Source organism: Mobula birostris, chromosome 7 (assembly GCF_030028105.1).
Source record: "Mobula birostris isolate sMobBir1 chromosome 7, sMobBir1.hap1, whole genome shotgun sequence".
Lineage (NCBI taxonomy): Eukaryota > Metazoa > Chordata > Chondrichthyes > Myliobatiformes > Myliobatidae > Mobula > Mobula birostris.
Genome location: NC_092376.1, coordinates 81,321,146 through 81,342,748, shown reverse-complemented (window position 1 = coordinate 81,342,748; position 21,603 = coordinate 81,321,146). Strand labels below are relative to the sequence as shown.

At 41.3% G+C, this 21,603-nt stretch overlaps 1 long non-coding RNA gene across 2 annotated transcripts in view; it reads right to left on the bottom strand.

The window, feature by feature from the left end:
• The window catches only part of LOC140200770 (uncharacterized), a 53,969-nt gene extending 33,767 nt beyond the window's left edge, over nucleotides 1–20,202 (bottom strand). For both annotated transcript variants that reach the window (XR_011886725.1, XR_011886724.1), the window contains exon 1: nucleotides 19,682–20,202. This is a non-coding gene — a long non-coding RNA (uncharacterized lncRNA). The remainder of the gene's footprint in view (nucleotides 1–19,681) is intronic.
• Between the last annotated feature and the right edge of the window lie 1,401 nt (nucleotides 20,203–21,603).

The window sequence follows — 21,603 nt, the reverse complement described above, 5'->3', positions numbered from 1 at the left end:
TTGAGCACTGAACTTTAGTTCAAGTGTTCTTTAAATATTAAATCCTGGTGCCAAAAACATGGCCATCAATTAGCGGGGTGGCCTGATTCTTTAAAGGGGCTGCACCAGCAAACCATATTCTGGAGTGTTAGAGTGCTTAAACCCTGGAAGGTGGCGTGGTTGGGTGTCTGTCACAACAGGACCCCCTCCCTCATGGCCAGCTTTTGATAGCCCTGGCTGCTCGGAGAGATGATGGTTGTAGTCATGGATGAGAGCCAGATCCAAGATATCTCTTTCAGGTACTCGACACTATTGCTTGAGTCCCTATCCACAAGGAACTGCCGAACACCCTGAATAGATCATGAATCCAAATTTCTTCTCACGGTGAAGACCTGTTTCCCATTGAAAAACCTGGGCGATGATGGGACTGATGGTGGTGGTGTTAAAGGCTTAAATTTGGAAATGTGGAAAGTGGGATTGATCTTGAGGATCTTGGGGAGCTGCAACATATAAGTCAACCGGCTTTACTTTCTTGAGAGTCTTGAAGGTCCAGTAAACTTGGGCGCCAATCTCCTAAACTCCACCATCTACAGAGAGGCAAATCTGAATCAACAGTCAGACCTGTTGCTCAGGTTGCAAACTGGTCCCTGTTTTCTCTTGTAGTTAGCCTTTATTTCAGCCTTCTGGGTAGAAGCTAACAAAATCTTTTTTTGGCCTAATCCATTCATCCTTGCAGTGTTGGATGAGCTCTTCAGCCACAGGTACCCCAACCTTTGCCTCCTGCTCAGGGAAGAGTGATGGAGAATACCCAAAATGGCATTCGAAAGGAGATATTCTGTGCACCAAATGCCCCAAAATGTTGTGGACAACCTCTGCCCACATCAGTTGGTCGCACCACTCATCCAGTCTTTCAGAGACCAGGCACTTTAGGGTTCATTCCAAATCTTGGTTCACCCACTCCATCTGGCCATTGGACTGTGGGTGAAAGCTAGAGACGATCTAGCCTCAATCAGCTTGCAGAATGCCTCCAAAAAGGTGACATGAATTGCACAGCACAATCTGACACAATGGCCATCAGAAAACCGTGCTTCTTGAAGACCTGATGCAGGACAGTTTTAGTCATCTCCACCACAGATGGTAGTCTGTCCAAGGCGATGAATTTGCAAGCCTTCGAAAAACAATCCACAATCTCCATGATTACAGTCTTCCCACTGGAATGAGAAAGGCTCGTGACAAAATCCATGTAGATATGAGCCCATGGTCTGTCCAGAACAGGCAGAGGGTGAAGGAGCCCTTGAGGTTGGGTGCAGGGCTTCTTGTTCCGGGTACATACCTCACATGTCTACAAGTATTGATAGACATCTTTCACCATACCAGGCCACCAATATCTTCTCTTAATGAACTTAAGAGCCCTGGCAATCTCTGGGTCAGCAGACATTCTTGATACATGTTGCCATTGAAGAACCTTAGACCGGAATAAAATAGAAATGAACAGCCAACCTAAAGAGACATACTGAGGGATCTCCCCTTCCACCTGGGGCTTGCGAACAAATGTGTCGATTCCCCAATGAATTGGTGCTATAGCGTGCCATGGGGCAAAATGCTGGTAGGCTGCTCCCCTCATTCGGATCCATCAAACTGACGGGAAACGGCATCCGGTTTCTGGGTCTTCTGGGGATTTCAGCATAGATTTCAGCAAGGCATTTGGTAAGGTACCCCATGCAAGGCTTACTGAGAAAGTAACGAGGCATGGGATCCAAGGGGACATTGCTTTGTGGATCCAGAACTGGCTTGCCCACAGAAGGCAAAGAGTGGTTGTAGACGGGTCATATTCTGCATGGAGGTCGGAGACCAGTGGTGTGCCTCCGGGATCTGTTCTGGGAGTTGTACTCTTCATGATTTTTATAAATGACCTGGATGAGGAAGCGCATGGATGGGTTAGTAAGTTTGCTAATGACACCAAGGTTGGGGGTCTTGTGGATAGTGTGTAGGGCTGTCAGAGGTTGCAGCGGGACATTGATAGGATGCAAAACTGGGCTGAGAAGTGGCAGATGGAATTCAACCCAGATAACTGTGAAGTGGTTCATTTTGGTAGGTCAAACATGATGGCAGAATATAGTATTAATAGTAAGACTCTTGGCAGTGTGGAAGATCAAAGGGATCTTGGGGTTTGAGTCCATAGGATGCTCAAAGCTGTGCGCAGGTTGACTCTGTGGTTAAGAAGGCATACAGCCTTCATCAATTATGGGATTGAATTTAGAAGCCGAGAGGTAATGTTGCAGCTATATAGGACCCTGGTCAGACCACACTTGGAGTACTGTACTCAGGTCTGGTCGCCTCACTACAGGAAGGATGTGGAAGCCATAGAAAGGGTGCAGAAGAGATTTACCTGGATGTTGCCTGGATTGGGGAGCATGCCTTATGAAAACAGGTTGAGTGAACTTGGCCTTTTCTCCTTGGAGTGACAGAGGATGTGAGGTGACCTGATAGAGGTGTAGAAGATGATGAGAGGCATTGATCGTGTGGATAGTCAGAGGCTCTTTTCCAGGGCTGAAATGGCTGCCACAAGGGGGCACAGGTTTAAGGTGCTTGGGAGTAGGTACAGATGAGATGTCAGGGGTAAGTTTTTTTTACGCAGGGAGTGGCGAGTGCGTGGAATGGGCTGCCGGCAACAGTGGTGGAGGCGGATATGATAGGGTCTTTTAAGAGACTTTTGGATAGGTACATGGAGTATAGAAAAATAGAGGGCTATGGGTAACACTAGTAATTTCTAAGGTAAGGGACACGTTGGGCATGACTTTGTGGGCCAAAGGGTGTTGTGCTGTAGGTTTTCTATGTTTCTATGTTTCTTTGACTCCAGTCGATAGGTCAGGATGAAACAAAAGCAGTTAAAGAAAAGAGACCAACTGGCCTGCAGGGAATTCAGTATCTTGGCCTCCTGAATATAAGACAGGTTTTTGTGGTCTGTCCATACAATAAAAGAATTCTTGGTCTTGGCCCCCTCAAGCCACCGATGCTATTCCTCCAGAACCAACTCGACCGCAAACTGTTCTCTATTTCTGTAAATGGACATTAAACCAATGAACGCTACCTCACTACTATTTTATAATTTCTGGTTTTTATTACTTATTTAATTTAGCTATTTAATATACGTAATTAGAATCAGAATCAGGTTTATTATCACAGCCATCTGTCGAGAAATTTGTTAACTTAGCAGCAGTTCAATGTAATACATAATATAGAAAAAAAACAAAAAAATCAATTACAGTATACATATATTGAATAGATTAAAAATTGTGCAAAAAACAGAAATAATATATATTTAATAAGTGAGGTAGTCTTTAAGGGTTCAATGTCCATTTAGGAATCAGATGGCAGAGGGGAAGAAGCTGTTCCTGAATCAGTGAGTGTGTGCTTTCAGGCTTCTGTACCTCCTGCCTGATGGTAACAGTGAGAAAAGGGCATGCCCTGGGTGCTGGAGGTCTTTAATAATGGACGCTGCCTTTCTGAGACACCACTCCTTGAAGATGTCCTGGGTACTTTGTAGGCTAGTACCCCAGATAGAGCCAACTAAATTTATAACCCTCTGCAGCTCTTTCGGTCCTGTGCAGTAGCCCCCTTCCCCCCCCCATACCAGACAGTGATACAGCCTGTCAGAATGCAGAATGCTCTCCATGATACATCTATAGAAGTTCTTGAGTGTATTTGTTGACAAACCAAATCTCTGCAAACTCTTAATGAAGTATAGCTGCTGTCTTGCCTTCTTTCTAACTGCACATATACTTACTGTAATTCAGGTTTTATCGTTATTTATAATGTATTGCATTTTATTGCTGCCACAAAGCTAACAAATTTCATGACATATGCCAATGATGTTAAGTCTCATTATGATTCTGACACCATTGCAATACTATTGCTACTAAAGACAGCACAGGCAATGAAAGGCCACTTGCCTTGCTTCCCCTTTGATAAGAGAGCAGATTTCTGTTCTACTGTACCCACCTCCCCTCCCATCGCAGGAAGCTGACTGCAAAAATAAAAATCATCGGTTTGACAGGGCGTACTCCCTGAATTGCATGCAGTGGGCTATGTTAGCAGCTGGCAGCTTAGCCTGTGACAAGCAGACTGATGGGAAACCACTCTTACACACTGTGATGCACATTGCGCTCTCATTAAGCTTTTAATTATAAGACTCCTCCTCACTTACCGCAAGGTTTAATTCCTAATTTACAACTCGAACAAAGGGTACCTTCATTTACCCTTCAGTTGTCCCTGCCCAGTTTGATCATTGTTTCAATAATTACATCAGTTTTTTTCTCCCCAGCAGTGATTATGACAGTCTAACTTTTCTGAACCTCTTGACTGAACACTAACATTCATAAACATGAGAAAATCTGCAGATGCCAGAAATCTAAAGCAACACACACAAAGTCCTCAACAGGTCAGGCAGCATCTATGGAAAGGAGTAAAGAGTCAATGTTTCAGGCCAAAACTATCCATCAGGACAGAAAAAAAAAGATGAGAAGTCAGCGCAGGAAAGTGAGGGGAGGAAAGAAGTACAAGGTGGAAGGTGATAGGTGAAACCAGGAGAGGGTGCGCGGGTAACGTAAAGAGCTGGGAAGTTGATTGGTGAAAGTGATACAGGACTTGAGGAGGGGGATCTGATAGGAGAGGACAGAAGAGCATTGAAGAAAGAGAAGGTGGAGGAGCACCAGAGTGAGGAGATGGGGATGTAAGGAGATAAAGTGTGAGAGGGAAACAGGAATAGGGAATGATGAAGAAGATGGGGTGCAATTAGCGGAAGATTGAGAAATCAATGTTCATGCCATCAGGTTGGAGGCTACCCAAGTGAAATATAAACTGTTGCTCTTCCAACCTGAGTGGGGCCTCTTCATGGCACAAGTGGAGGCCATGGACTGACATGTCAGAATGGGAATGGAAAGTAGAACTGAATTGGGTGGCTACCAAGAGATCCTGCTTTTTCTGACAGACAGAGCATAGGGGCTTGGCAAAGCACTCTCCCAATCTCCAATCTCAGCGATATACAAGAGGCCAAACAAGCCCAGATAAAGTAGATGACCCCAACAGACTCACAGGTGAAGTGTCGCCTCACCTGGAATGACGGTTTGGGGGTCTGAATAGGTGAGAAGGAAAGGGTGTAGGGACTGGTGGGGGAAACTTGTTCCGCTTGCAAGAGTAAGTACCAGGAGGCAGTTCAGTGGGGAAGGACGAGTGGACAAGGAGTCATGTAGGGAGCAATCCCTGCAGAAAGCAGAGAGTAGTGGGGAGGGAAAGATGTGCTTGGTGGTGGGATTCTGTTGGTGATGGCGGAAGTTACGGAGAATTATGTGCTGGAATAAAATTCATATACATGATGAAAAACAGTGCAGTGTACAAACTTAAATTTGATGTACCTATTTGCTGAATTACTTACTGTAGAATTTCTTCTGCACATCTCCAACTATTACCCTGTTGCAACGCCACAGAATTGCACTAAGCTTTCTACAGCTATGTCCAGATATTGAAGGACATATTCTGTGCCCTAAATGATATGGGATGAACATGCCTGTATGTGGCCATAGGCAATGTTGTTGGGAGAGGTTGAGTCTGTGTTTTTGCTCCCCATTTTGTACGTAGTTTTCTCATGGTAACACATCCTCCAGTTCTGGGTTAAACAGTAAATGATCCATTACAGTCAATTCACAAGAATTCTAACTGTGACTATGTGGAATCAGCACACTGGATTTTACATCACAGCCATAAAGTTGTTTCAGATTTGGTTTGTCAATTAAAACACTTGAAAGCTTCTACTAATGTACCAAGGAGAGCATTCTGACTGGCTGCATCATCTGGTATTGGTGGGTCGGGGGTGGGGGGGCTACTGCGCAGGATCGAAATAATTTGCAGATTAGTCAGCTCTATCATGGGTACCAGCCTCCATAGTATCCAAGACATCTTCAAGGAGCAGTGTCTTAGGAAGGTAACGTCCATCATTAAGAACCCCACCACCCAGGACATGCCCTCTTCTCACTGTTACCATTAGGAAGGAGGTACAGAAGTCTGAAGGCACACACTCAGCAACTCAGGGACACCTTCTTCTCCTCTGCCATCTGATTTCTAAATGGACATTGAACCCATGAACTTAGAATGGTCTTTAAACATGTAGGAAGCTTAGCCTTGTACATCAGATATGAAATACACCTATGTGCATAATCAAATTATGCATTAATCATGGATAACAAGCTAAGGTGTCCAGTAATGTTATGTAGCCCACTCATTATAAAGCTATAACATTAGGTATGGTAGTGCTTTACTGTGCCACTGGTCTGGGTTCCCTTCCTGACATCACCTGCAAGGAACATATATATTCTCCGTGTGACAGTGTGGGTTGCCTCCACTTTCCTCCCACATTCCAAAGACATGCAGGTTATGGTTTGTAAGTTATGGACATGCTATGTCAGTGCCTGAAGCATGGCAACACTTTGCAGCCTGCACCAGCACATCCTTGGGCTATGTTTGTTGTTGACACAAACAAGGCATTTCACAGAATACTTTGATGAGTTGCTATACTTGTGACAATTAAAAATAATCTTTTCTCTTTCTCTGATTCTATGTCAAGATGTTAACAGTCAGACTCTGTGACTAGCTGGTTACCTTTGCAATGAAAATGATACACCTTTTTTGAATACTGTGGCTTGTGAGAAGAACCTGTTGCAGGTAAAGCAGCACTATAGGTTTTTCATTGTTTTCAACAGATATTGAATGTCAGTCATGGCTCTTTAATTTCCTTGTCAGTCAGTTGCAGGTTCAATGCCAACTCCAGAGAGATCAACACAGAACGTGGACAATCAATTGAAAACTACTGGGAGTTTGCTGTATGTTGGAAGTGTCACTTTTCAGATGAATGTTAAACTGAGACGCCCCTCTGTCCTTCAGATGGACATTTATTCTCAATGAATAATTTCAGAGCAGATGTGTTCTGTTGGTCACCTTCAACATCACTGATAGATTATCTGCTCATTATCCCCTTGGTGCTACTGAGCCAAGATGCATTAGCAGAATAAACCTACCATATATTACAAAATTAACTATAACTTTAAGGGACTTTACAGAATGTAAGGTGCTTTGGTGTGGCTATAGTTTGTGAAATCAGCATAAAGGTCTGATACCTCCCTGCTGTTTTAGTGTTTTTTCTATCATTTCAGAAATTGTGTACACTTTCAACCTTGTTTATTGCTTTACACAGGAGCATTTTAAATCAGTTATCTATGTGGAATGCTATCCAATGATATTTGCTTCCAGTTGTCATTTTTAGCTTCATTAACTCAAACCGCATGGAAGAAAGACCTTAGACCATCAAACTGTCATTTCCACTAATCCCACACTGATACAATTTTTTCCAATGACATTTAATTCACTAGCCACAATGGCTTCAGTATGTAATCAGCACATCTGGAGAAAACCTACGTCGATATAAATGGCAAACAACAAAGGACCCAGCACTGATCCCTCCGGCACTCCACAAGTCACAGGCCTCCAGTCAGAGAGGCAACCATCTACTACCACTCTCTGGCTTCTCCCACAAAGCCAATGTCTGCCCCAATTTCCTACTGCATCTTGAATGCCAAGTGACTCAACCTTCTTAACCAACCTCCCATGTGGGAACTTGTCAAATGCTTTGCTGAAGTCCATGTGGACAAAATACTGCCTTGCCTTCATCAATTTTATTAATACATCCTCAAGGAAAAACGGATTGGTTAGACATGACCTACCCCACACAAAGCCATGCTGACTATCCCTGTCTAACCAAATACTCATATATCAGGTCTCCTTGAATACCTTCTAATAATTTCCCATTGCTGATGTCAGGCTCACCAAACTATAATATTTTTTAGAGCCTTTCTTAAACAGTAGAACATTAGCTACCCTCCAATCTTCTGGTATTTCATCTGTCACCAAGGGTGATTTAAATATATCTGCTAGGGCCCCAGCTGTTTCTTCACTTGCCTCCCACAGGGCCCGAGGGAACACATTGTCAGACCCTAAGCATTTATCCACCCTGATTTGCCTCAAGACAACAAACAGCTGCACTTCTTCATCTATGCAGAGTCTGTGTTCCTGCTTCTGCTTTGCCACATTTCTATAGACTCTGTGTCCATCTCCCAAATAAAGACAGATACAAAAAATCTATATGCGATCCCCCCAACTCTTTTGGCTCCACAGAAAGGCTGCCATTCTGCCTCCCTGAGAACCAATTTTCTCCCTTGCAATCCTTTTGCTCTTAACATATCTGTAGAAGCCGTCTTGCAGCTAGAGTATCCTCATGCTTTCTTTTAGCCCTGTAGGTTTCTTACTTGCTCTCTTGCATTTCTTTCCTCCATAAGCATTTCAGTTGTACCTACCTGCCTAGACCTGCAATGTACTTCCTTTTTTTCCTAACCAGAGCCTCAATTTCTCTCGAAAACCAAGGTTCCCTAAACATGTTATCCTTTCCTTTTATTCTGACAGGCACATACAAGCTTTTCACTCTCAAAATTTCAACTTTCAAGGCCTCCCACTTATATAAGAACATAAGAAATAGGATCAGGAGTAGGCCATCTGGCCCGTCAAGCCTGTCTGCCATTCAATAGGATCATGGCTAATCTGGCCATAGACACATCTCCCACTACCTGCCTTTTCCCCATAACCCTTAATTCCCCTAGTATGCAAAAATCTATCCAGCCTTGTCTTAAATATATTTATTGAGGTAGCCTCTACTGCTTCATTGGGCAGAGAATTCCACAGATTCACCACTCTCTGGGAGAAGCAGTTCCTCCACATCTTCTTCCTAAATCAACTCCCCCGAATCTTGAGACTATGTCCCCTAGTTCTAGTCCACCTACCAGTGAAAACAGCTTTCCTGCCCCTATCTTATCTATCCCTTTCATAATTTTATGTTTCTATAAGATCTCTTCTCATTTTTCTCAATTTCTGTGAGTACAGTCCCAGGCAACTCAATCTCTCCTCATAGTCTAACACGTCATCTCTGGAATCAACCTGGTGAACCTCCGCTGCACTGCTTCCAAAGCCAGTATATCCTTCCTTAAGTAAGGAGGCCAGAACTGCACGTAGTACTCCAGGTGTGGCCTTACCAGTATCCCATACAGTTGCACCATAACCTCCCTGCTCTTAAATTCCATCCTTCTAGCAAAGAAGGCCAATATTCCGTTTGCCTTCTTGATAGCCTGCTGCACCTGCAAACCAACCTTTTGTGATTCATGCACAAGCACTCACAGGTTCCTCTGCACAGCAGCATGCTGCAATTTTTTATCATTTAAATAATAATTTGCTCTTTAATTTTTCCTTCCAAAGTGGATAAGCTCTCATTTACCAACATTGTACTCTATCTGCCAGACCATTGCCCACTCACTTATCCAATCTATATCTCCCTGCAGACTGCCCATATCTTTAGCACAATTTGCTTTTCCACTCAGTTTAGTATCATCAGCAGACTTAGATACTTGGTCCCCTTTTTCAGATTGTTAATTACACCGTTACACAGGTGTAAACCTTGCGCAGGTTCTTACTAACTCTCAGAGTTCTAAACCATTTAATCTCTAATGTGGAACCAGATAAGGATGTCCTTTGAGTCCTTGGCTTTTTGAGTTGGCTTTAGAGCCTTTAGCCATCGTGTTTCGTGAATCCATTGACATCTCAGGTAATTTAAGGCGGGGTATCACTCATAAGTTGTCGCTTTATGCCGATGACCTTTTGCTCTACATCTCTAATGTGGAGTCCTCTCTACCCTCAATACTTTCTTTACTTTCTGAATTTAGTCAGTTCTCAGGATATAAATTTAATCTTCATAAGAGTGAATTTTTTCCTTTGAATATTTTGGTATCAGTCAAGTCTGACCTTCCTTTTAAAATTGTAAGAAATCAATTTACTTATTTGGATATAACAATTACTAGGAATTATAAATTTCTTTTTAAAGAAAACTTTATCACTCTTTTGGAATACGTTAAGAAGGTAGTATCAAATTGGTCTCCCCTTTCTTTATGGCTGATTAATTCTATTAAAATGAATATTTTTCCAAAATTTTCATGCTTATTTCAAGCACTACCTGTTTTTATTCCTAAGTCCTTTTCTGACTCTTTAGATTCAATTATATCTTCTTACTTATGGAAGAATAAAACCCTCCCGATTAAACAAAGTTCATCTTCAGAAAACTGAAAAAATGGGGGATTAGCCCTACCCAGTTTTAGGTTTTACTACTGGGCAGTCAATATACACTAGCTTACGTTTTGGTTATGCTACATTAATCGTGAAGACTGTCCGGTTTGGGTTTCTTCAGAAGTTAATTCTGTTAATACATTTTCTATTATTTCTCTTCTTGGTTCTTCAATTCCTCTATCTTTAAGTAATTTAACTGATCATTATGTAGTTAAACATTCTTTGAAGATTTAGTTACAATTTAGAAAATTCTTTGAGTTATTTGGTTTTTCACTCTCTAGTCCCAGTTTTTCTAATTTTTTTTAAACCTTCTTTGACCGTTGTAGTTTTTAAAGAGTGGAATAGGCTAGGTATTAAATGTTTTCAGGATCTGTTTGTTGGAGATAGTCTTTCCTCATTTGATCAACTATCTATTAAATATAATCTTCATAAAGCTCACTTTTTTAGATATTTGTAAATTAGAGACTTCTTGCATTCTCAACTTCATATATTTCCTAAATGTCCAGATAAGAATTTAATTTATACAATTTTTACTTTGAAACCTTTTCATATTGGATCTATTTCTAATATTTATAGTATGTTTTTGGCAATGAGAAAAATTCCATTAGACAAAATTAAAGACCTCTGGGAACAAGACCTACAGACTTCAATTGATGAGGATACTTGGGATGGAATTTTTAAACTTCTTCACACCTCTTCATTATGTGCTTGTCACTCTCTTTTACAACTTAAAGTGGTTCATAGAGCCTATATGACTAAGGATAAGCTCTCTCGATTTTACTCAGATTTTTTTCCATACTGTAATAGGTGTAATGTCAAAGAGGCCTCTCCAATTCATATTTTTTTGTCCTGTCTGTGGCTTGATAAATTTTGGAAAGAAGTATTTCAAACTTTCTCGAAGCTTTTTATCGTAAACTTTAAACCCAACCCTATGACTGCCTTGTTTGGCATTGTTGGAGGAAATGATTTTACTCTTAAGCCGAATAATTTGCATATTTTGGGCTTTATTTCTCTTTTAGCCAGAAGAGTTTTGTTGTTTAAATGGAAAGATGCCGCTCCGCCTACTCATGCCCATTGGTTGATTGATGTTATGTCTTGTTTAAATCCGGAGAAGATTAGGTGTTCTATTTCTATACCTAGACAAGATTTTTTGACCATTATGGGGACCTTTTTGGAACTACTTTCACAATTTTCGATTTGTTCAACAATGATGATGGCTATTATATGTTTGAATTTATGACTATATGTCAGATTTTTTTTTCTTTTAACCAAACAGCTGTTTTTTTCCCCTCTCTTTTTTTGTTTTGTTATGGGGTTTTGATTTTGCTTTAGATTAGAATAAAACATACCTTTTCAATATTATAGTTAATTTACTATACATAGCTATGGGGCATTTCAATCTTGTTTCTGTTTCCATAATATCATAATGTATTTTGTATTCATCTATGCAAGTAATTAATAAAAATATTGAAAAAGAAAAAAAAATTACACCTTTGCCAGAAAACAGCCTGTCTCAGTCCACACTTGCCAGATCCTTTCTGATAGCAACAAAATCGGCCTTTCTCTAATTTAGAATCTCAATTTGAGGATCAGACCTATCTTTTTCCATAATTATCTTGAAAGTAATATCATTATGATCACAAATGTATAGTGCTCCCCTACACAAACTTCTGTCACTGCCTTGTCTCATTCCCTAATAGCAGATCAAGTTTCACATACTCTGTCATTGGAACTTCTGTGTACTGATTAAGAAAACTTCCCTGAACACATTTGAAAAACTCTATCCCATCTAGTACTTTTACAGTATGAGAGTCCTAGTCAAAATGTGGAAAGTTGAAATCACCTACTAAAACAACCTTGTGTTTCTTGCAACACTCTGGGATCTCTCTACAAATTTGTTCCTCAAAATCCTGCAGACTGTTGAATGGTTTATTATATAGCCCCATTAAAGTGGTTGTACCTTTCTTATTCCTCAGTTCCTTCCATAAAGCCTCATTAGATGAGTTCTCCAGTCTGTCCTGACTGAGCACTGCCATGACATTTTCCCTAACTACCCTTCCACTTTCAATGCTTCCTACTCTATCACGTCTAAAACAACGGAACCCTGCAATATTAAGCTGTCAGTTCTGCCCTCCTGCAACCAAGTCTCACTAATGGCTACAATATCATAATTTCATGTGTTGATTCATGCCCTGAGCTCATCTACCTTTCCCACAATACTTGTTGTATTGAAATATACGCAACTCAGAACATTAGTCTCACTGTGCTCAACCGTGTGCTTCCTGACTTCGTCTGAGGTCTTAACAGCATCTGTCTTCACAACCACTCCACTGCCTGTGGCACTCTGGTTCCCTGCCTTAATGAGGGAGCATGGAGTCTGCATAATGACGGTTTAGAAGAATGGGCAAAGAAGTGGCAGATGGAATATTGTATCGGGAGTTGTATGATCATGCACTTTGGTGGAAGGAATAAAGTTGTAGACTATTTATAAACAGAGAGAAAATTAAAAAATCAGCGGTGCAAAAGGACTTAGGAGTCCTTGTGTAGAATTCCCTCAGGTTAATTTGCAGGTTGAGTTTGTGGTAAGGAAGGCAAATGCAATGTTAGGATTCATTTCAAGAGGATTAGAATGTAAAAGTAAGGATGTAAGCTGAGGCTTTATAAGACCACACGGAGTATTGTGGGCAGTTTTGGGCTCCATATTTAAGAAAGGGTGTGCTAGTATTGGAAAGGGCACAGAGGAGGTTCATAAGAATGATCCCGGGAATGAAAAGGTTAACATGAGGAGTGTTTGATGGCTCTGGGCCTGTACTTCTTGGAGTTTAGAAGAATGAAGGGGCATCCAGTTGAAATCTATCGCATATTGAAAGGCCCAGATAGAGTGGATATGGAGAGATTGCTTCCTAGAGTGTGGGAGTCTATGACCAGGTGGCACAGCCTCGCAACAGAAGGACATCCCTTTAGAGCAGAGATGAGGAGGAATTTCATTAGCCAGTGTGTGGTGAATCTGTGGAATTCATTGCCTCAGACAGTTGTGAATGACAAATCGCTAGGTACATTTTAAGCAGAAGTTGCAATTGGAAACCCTTAAAGAAGACGTAGAATGCAATGGTGCTGCTCTAGCAGAGAGACCTACTGTTTCTGCATCAGAAGCTGACCAAGACGTTCCACAAGAAACAATCAAGCCTGAGCCCTCATCTAGGGACTTTGCTTTTAATGAGTTCTTCAACATGGAGAAAAGTGTTCCTGGACTAGTATCGATGATTGAAGAGATGCTTAGTGAAGGATCAGTGTCATCCAGCCGGTTCAGTCATTGGTTTTCAAGTAGACCAAGTAGCTTCTTCAGTAGCCTGTGGTCTACTCCTCATGAAGAACATGAGAGAATAGCTGGTCTGGAGCAGAGAAACCCAACTCCAGTTTCACAGCTTGGAATCTACTTTGCTCCCATTTCATCATGAGAAGATAAAATGAAGAATAATAAAAAGATTGATATTTTAGAAATACTGAGAAAAGCAAATGTGGATTTGAAACCATCTGCTATCCGATCTCACTGCCAACATGGAGAAACTAAAGGAGAGTTCACAAACTAGAGTGGTTTTGTTTGTGGAATAGATGGAAGCAGAACTGAAAAGTCTCAAAATGGAATCAAGAGGAAATGCCATCCTGTTCATGGTGGAACATCTGCAACACACTCTAATGTTATCAACTGGTCCGAAACAAATGTATTAAAAGAAAAATTAAAGACACAGATGTGTCTGCTTTCAAAAAGCTTCTTAACAATTTGAAGGCAAGTGGAACCTTGCCTTTGCAATCCACACCCCCTGAAAAAAAATGTTGTTGTTGGTTGAATTTAGTGATTGTGGCGTTGAATGTTAATGGTTTAGCAACTGGGCTGTGTATGGAAATGGGGAGAAACCGTTAAAATAAGGGGGGAGGGATATATTATGTATTCATGTATATTTTGACCTTTCTAGGTTGCTGTCAAGTTTCCCTGTGTGTTATGTACTAAGCATAATGTGAGAGGACATTTTGGGTAGAAGACTTACAAGTAAAATAAATAGCAGTACATTATTTATTTATTTATTGAAATACAGCGCAAAATAGGTCACTCCGGCCTTTCAAGCCACACTGCCCTACAATTCCACGATTTAATCCTAGCTTAATCATGGGATAATTTACAATGACCAATTAACCTACCAACTGGTACGTCTTTGGACTCTAGGAAGAAACCGGAGGCCCCGTGGTGAGCAGACTCGATGAGCTGAATGGCCCAATTTTGATCCTATGTCTTTTGGTCACCCAGAGGAAACCCACACGGTCACAGGGAGAATATACAAACTCCTTACAGGCAGTGGTGGGAATTGAACCCAGGTAGTTGGTACTGTGAAAGATTGTGCTAACCACTATGCTACCATGCTTCCTCCACCTTTTTGCCATCTTTGATCCTCCAATAGCATTTTATCAGCAAAACCTTTCAGTTCTATTGTTTCTGATTGATTAGTGGAGTTAGCAGAAATCTATTCTGGTTCCTCTTCAGTTTCAGAATCACATTGCTTGCTCTCAGCAAAAATGTGTATGCCGTCAGCAAACTCTCTCCTGAAGTACTTTCCTTCCTTCTCTAGCATCTGTCATGCAAGTCTTTGTCTCTGCCACCACAATCAAAGGTTGTTCATGTTATTAAGTGCCCGTATCCGGTTCTCTGCTGACAACCCAACCAACAAATATCTTCATTCCCTTTATTTTCCAATGGGATTCCGGATCGCCGACTATTGGTCACATGACAGCCACCACTGAAGTTTCGCGCTGATGTCTGAACACAACATCAGGGTCTTCTTCCTTTATTCTCTCTTGTGGATCTGCTTTTTTTTTTTCGCTTGAGAACCACTCTCTCCAAACCTGAAGCATGGTCCTTCTCAGTTCCATCCAGTGTCAAACTCCTGCCAGAATTGGGATATACAAGAACTTATGCCACTTTTCAGGGTCCCAGATGCATTCCCTTGACATATTTTTCCAAAAGACATGCTAGTCTCCGCTTTGCCTATGGGTACTCTTCGGTCTCCAGCAGCTTTTCTTGAAATAGCTGTATGTTTTCTTCATGGCACACATTTTTATTATATCATTTAATTGTTCCTTTTCATTCCGCCACTGAGGTTCAGCAGCCACCTCAGCCGCTCTGTAAAGAACCTGGGCTGAACAGCCATCCAAAGAGTGATTCCTTTCATACTGCTCAGTTCTCAATGAATACATCTGCTTGTTTCTTTAATACCTTTTGTTCCCACTAATCAAGTGTACTTTGTGACCATTGACTTTGAGTGGTTCCAACCATGAGCAGCCCTGAAGTGCAGGATAACTACCACTACCTTTAATAAAGTCAGCCATTCAGTCACTGGGTGCCGTCCTGAATCCGGGGTTGGCAGCTATACACCTCCATCTTCTTCGATCTTGCGACAGCACCAAGTACAGCCTCTCCTCCAGTTTGTTATCTCTGGCCGCCTCGGCACCGCCCACCGCCGCCCCCACCGAACTCGAGCCCGAAGCCGTGTCAGCCTCCAGCCGTGGCCGCCTCTTCAAGCTCGGCCCTTCCTTAGACAGAGGCCTTGGGCAGGTCCGGACACACGGTGCAGTGCCCAAGTTCATCATGTCTCTTCTAACTAGGTGCATAGCATACCATTCATAGATACGTGATGAGGCTTTAATCTCTTCCACGAAAGATGGCCGTTGACTTACAAGGAGCTCATTCGCCCTTTGTCAGGTCTTGTTTTTTTTTCAGTCCTGCTGGGTGTCCTCACACCCTCCTCACCAGACTAAGTCCAGTGGGGGAGCGGGCCAAGTCGCCGGCCACTCGACCACGGCTCTTGGCCGAGCGCTGGGCGCCCATCCCCCACCAAATCTCTCCAAGCATCCGGCGCCCGACCGAAAACCATGGTCTATAGTAAACCAAGTACAGTTCATTAATTTCCACTGGAACATGTACTACTCCCCTCAGTGGAACTTCACCAGTATACGTCTTAAAATTAACCTTGCCCATTCTGAGGTGAGATGCCATAATTTCTCCTTGTAAACGGTCTCTGACAGCACTCATGTCCGCTCGGCCTCAACCAATTGCAGGGTCACCCAGTAGCTATCTTTGTGCCCTCAAACAGATAAAATATGCAAAGCTTCTTCAACCATAGAGTTAGAGTCATTCAGTCTGTCCTTAGTATGCTCCATCTTGTTTACAAGTTTCTTTTTTGTTTTTCCAAAAGTCATTTTTCTTTATTACAGAGTTTTTGGTTGACAGTGACTGTCTACTTTTACGGGTGCTGTGCTTTTTGCCACAGTTTTGGTAATCTAAATCCTTATACCAGCATTCTTCTGCTAAATGCCCAGTTTTGCCACAACAGTAACACTGATTGCCAAAAGGAGTCTTATTCTCAAAATCAGAAGATACTTATATGAACCTGGGAAAATGCACTTAATAGCTGTGCTTCTTTAGCTCCCATCTCCATCGATGTACTAATCACATTTCCCTTCTGTAATGTTAGTCTCTATCTTCTGTAAGCAAATATTCCTGAATTGCCTCATTAGGCAGACCACATATGAGTCTATCACATAAGCTGTCATTCAGCAACTGCACAAAATCACAGAATTCAGACAATTGCTTCAGCACCACCACAAACTGTGAAATAGACTCACCTTCCTCTTAATTCCTAATGAAATCTAAACTTCTCAACAATAATCAAACATTTAGGTGAATCGTGGTCCTTTAGGGCTTTAACTATGTATCCATAAGGCTTATCGCCAGACTTAGCAGGTTACACTAGTTGGTGTAATGAATTAAATGTTTTTGCACCCATCACAGTCAGAAAAGTTGGGACACAAATATCATCTGAAACTTGATTTGTAGTGCAAAATATTCAAATGTTATAGTATATGAACTTCATTGCTCTGTCATTTCATCATACAGCCCCATACCTCCAAACATTGTCACCATTTTCAAACACCCTCACTCTCCACATTACACACCAGTACACCTCCAGCATTGCACACTGACTTTTTTTTTGACGAAGGGAACAAAACAGTAAATACCACATGAAGACTTGTCACCTCATCGCCAGATGTTATGTTTGTGGTTCTGGGGAGCCGGGTAGTTGAGTAGCACACAAAAGAGATGGAGAGGTGAGGAGAAACATGTTGCTGAACATTTTACTTGCAAGATATCTACCCAGAATGCCCTCTCACATTAGGTTCAGTATGTAACACACAGGAAGCCTGACCCCAGTCAGCAAGTGTCAAAATGTACATGAATACATAACAAGAGCAGTGGCCTAAACACACATTTTTGAGGTGCACCAGTGCTGAATTGTCAGAGAGAGAAGATATAATCTCCTGGTGAGGAAGTCAATGATCCAGCTGCACAGGGAGTTTCAGATGTTTTGGAGATTGCTGATTAGTACTGAGGATATGTTTGTGTTGAATGCTGAGCTGTAATTAATAAACAGCAGCCTGACGTAGGTATCACTATTGTTCAGGTGATCCAAGGGTGCATGGAGAGCCAATGTGTTTGCATCTGCTCTAGACCTATTGACCACATCTACCTCCCTTAACCACATCTTCTTGGTCCTCACCACTGGTACTGCAGTCTTCGGTCTTTACTTATATGTTGGGAGTAGAAGTACAGTCAGGTGATCAGACTTTTTAAAGTGTGGGCATGGGATGGTAGAGTAAGCACTATTGATGGTGCTTTAACAGTGGTCAAGCGTGTTACCTCTTCTGGTTCCACAGGTGACATGTTGATGGTAGTTGTTCAGATTTCTTCAAGCTGGCCAGGTTGAAATTCTCCACAAATGATAGGGAAGGTATCAGGTGCATTGTTTTGTGCTTGTTGATTACATTGCTCAGCTCCTTCATTGGCTGCCTGATATTGACCTGAGATGGAATGTATACTGCTACTAGGATAATGATGGAAAACTTCCTTGACAGATAAAATGATGACATTTGTCAGCTAGATGTTCTAGGTCGGGAGAACAGGGCTAAGACAAAACTGCCATGTTTGTGCACTGTGATGAGTTAATTATAAAGTATACTCCACCTACTCCGGCTTTAAAAGACCTAGCTGTCCTGTCTTTGTGGAGAACAGTGAAACAGCAGTGCTACATCTGAAATTGTAGGTGTGAGCCATGTTTCTGTAAAGCAGAGTACACAGCAGTCCCTGATGTTCCTCTGGTACAGTAATCTTGCTTGAATTCTTCAATTTTATTTTCCAGAGACTATAGATTTGCCAACAAGATAGTCATGAGTGTAAGTCTAAGGCTTCTGTGTTTCAATTGTACTGGTAGATTGGCATAGCATCCCCACTTCTGTTTTCTTAAAGAAGAACTGCACTCACAACCCAAGTCTGCCATCTGAGATTTGTCAATTTTGAGTTTCAATAGATTTTTTCAGTTTCTTAAAACGTTGCTGCTTATTGAAGTACCCTTGGCTGTGACTGTGTATTTCAGCTGTCATAGTTCAGAAAAGGAATATTTGATGATATCCATCTGAGCTGCAAACAGAGTCACCACTTAATGGCGCCTCCTTTCCGGCAAAATCTAACACGTCGAATATTAGCTACAAATAAAAATAAAACTTTCTAGAAATTCTTAGCAGATAAGGCAAAATCTAAGAAGTAAGAAACAAGCTTAATGTTACCAGAAAGTTAAGAAGAGGTAGAAATGGGTTAATAAAAGAAGCAAGATAAGTTCATTTCCTTTACCAAGTGAATCTTCACTCCTCACCTTTCCTGCTCAACAACTACTTGGTTCTACTCCAACTTGGCCTGGTTGAGCACCTGCACTGCAAAGTAGTTTTCCCCAGAGTGCGATTAATTTTCAGAGTTGAGCTGATTTTTTAAAGATCAATATTCAGTGCTGGGCTGAGCTTCAGTTGCTAAAAAATGTCATCAGAATAAGCATTATGATTATTGCTGAGTGTGCAATGATACTCACATGTAAAAAAGACTTTTTCAATTTTGAAAGTCTTGAAAATGGTGCTGGAAACTAAAATGCAAAGTAAGTTTCATTGTTAATCCAAAGTTATCACAGCCTGGCCCGAATTAAACAATGGCTGGGATCTTCCACTAATCACTGAACTATCGAAGATCACTGGTCACTTGTCCTCAAAAGCTGTTCTCACCTGGAATGATTCCTCAAGCTTGACTTCCATTGATGAGCTAAGTACCAGCAGGGTGGCAATATTCTACACAGTGTAAGATCTTTCTGATATCATAACTGGCAGGACCCCACCTCAGGATTGTTTAAATCATGCCCACAACTCCCTCCCTCAGAGTTATTGGCTGTCCATGCTATTAAGAACATAGTATGTCAGTGATTGCCTCTGATATTCGCTAACATTCAAAAACATTTAAAAGCTATTAAAACACCTCCTGAATGACAAAACACTTGTAGTGCTTAGAACCAACAAAAAATATTTAAACACGTTTAAATAACGAGAGAGAATACCTTGTACTTACTCTTCTCTCTGCAGTTCAGTTGAAGAGAATGGGCCCACTGGACATGTGCCTGATTAATCTGCTGTAGAATCAGCTGGGAGATTTCCAAACCTAGCTGCTGGGAAACCTGCAGGTTGTCATTGCTTTGCCAGGTTTCAGAAGGAGTCCATCAGATGAGTGCATTTGTCCTGGGAGCAGTGATTGGGAGCACTATGACTTCCATAGTTACATTGTGATCTATAACAGTTAGAAAGTATATGTACTCAACTGGAAAACAGAGAGCAAAGGGAGGCATAGTGCAGGCTTCAGATTGTTGATAGATTGTTAGAAAAATAATTTAGAAATCCAATGAATTTTAATTATGGCACGAGAAAATGCACAAAAAGGAATTACAGATCATAAGAAATAGTCTAGTCTCAAAGTGCAAACTAGCAAATACAAAATGGGAGGGATATCAAAGAAAGAGCTGTTTAAGATAACTTGACGCTAGAGCTCTGTAGATCAGGCAGGCTCACCATCAAAAGGAATATAAAGCACAAAATTGACTAATTTAAATCAACTCCCCATGTGGTTGGTGCAGGTTGTCAGCCAAAACAAGCTCAAAGAAAGAAGCTGACTAAAAGATATGCTGCTTAATTTTTAGCTGAGTAAACTTGCATCAAGAAGACCTTGTTTATGAATTATTGGAGCACATCATACAAGATATCCTGCAATGAAACAGGCTCAAACTTGGCAAAGAGGGTCAATGAACAACTATGACCTGCCCTTCAGCTTTGGGCCAAACATAATGTTCTCAAACATTCTATGAGGACTTCCTTAATTTGAATTACATTAGGAAATTAATGAGGCTTTTTGAAACATGCACACAGGTACTGCAAGGCAAAAAACATTTGAGGTTGACACATGGAGCACTGTTCAGGTTAGGCATTGAATAAACCTTTGGTCTCTGTGCCAAAAGATTAGAGATTTGTCACATCCAATTTACATATGATGGACTCTATAAACAGTTATTATGTGCAGCAAGGATTAATAATTCTTGGAATCTGAGCAGTGTTGTTAAGGCCAGCATTTACTTACCACTTCCAATAGTCCTTGAGAAGGTAGCTCAAGTTCAAGTTTAATTGTCATTCAACCACACATGAATGCCCATGGATACAGCCAAATTAAACAACATTACTCCAGGATCAAGGTGCAAAACACAGTACCGATAGTCACACACAGCACAAAGCATGTATAAGAGAGCAAGCACATCTAAGAGCAACACCCTCAAAATGCTGGAGAAACTCAGGGCACGCAGCATCTATGAAAAAAGTAGAGTCGATGTTTTGGCTGTGTAACTTCCTTTGCCAGGCCTGCTGAGTTCCTTCTGCATTTTGTGTACATTTTTTCAGATTTCCAGCATCTGCAGATTTTCTCTTGTTTACGATTTGAAGCATATAAGGTATCAGTAAAATACAGTCTCACCAAAAGAATAGTCCAAAACCTTGAGCCCATGAATGAATCTAGTTTTTGAAACTGCTGCAGTTTGTATGTCAAGAGTGCATAGAAGTTTCCTGTTTTATTGGTGTGAAATACACCTTTGATATATTTCTGTGATTTCTTTGCCCATGGTAGGATTTACTGTATATTCCTGTTCAAAATAAATTGCCAGTGGACTCACATTCAAAAGAACCACAGTGCACAGGAGGAAGAACTTTTCAATACATTGAAAAGGAGGATACATGACACGGTGGATACATTTGAATGGGTTTTAGATAGAGGAGATCAATGTTATCTGACTTACGTATGTGATGAGAAAGAAACTGCAGGACAACATAGCAGGAAGCAGTAGAGAAGTCAAGCCTACCACTGCCAGACTCTACAGAAAGAGCTTCAGCTTCTTTGACCTTTTGAAAGAACACCGTTTCTGAAGATTGAGTTTGTCATGTGAGGTAGTCACAAAA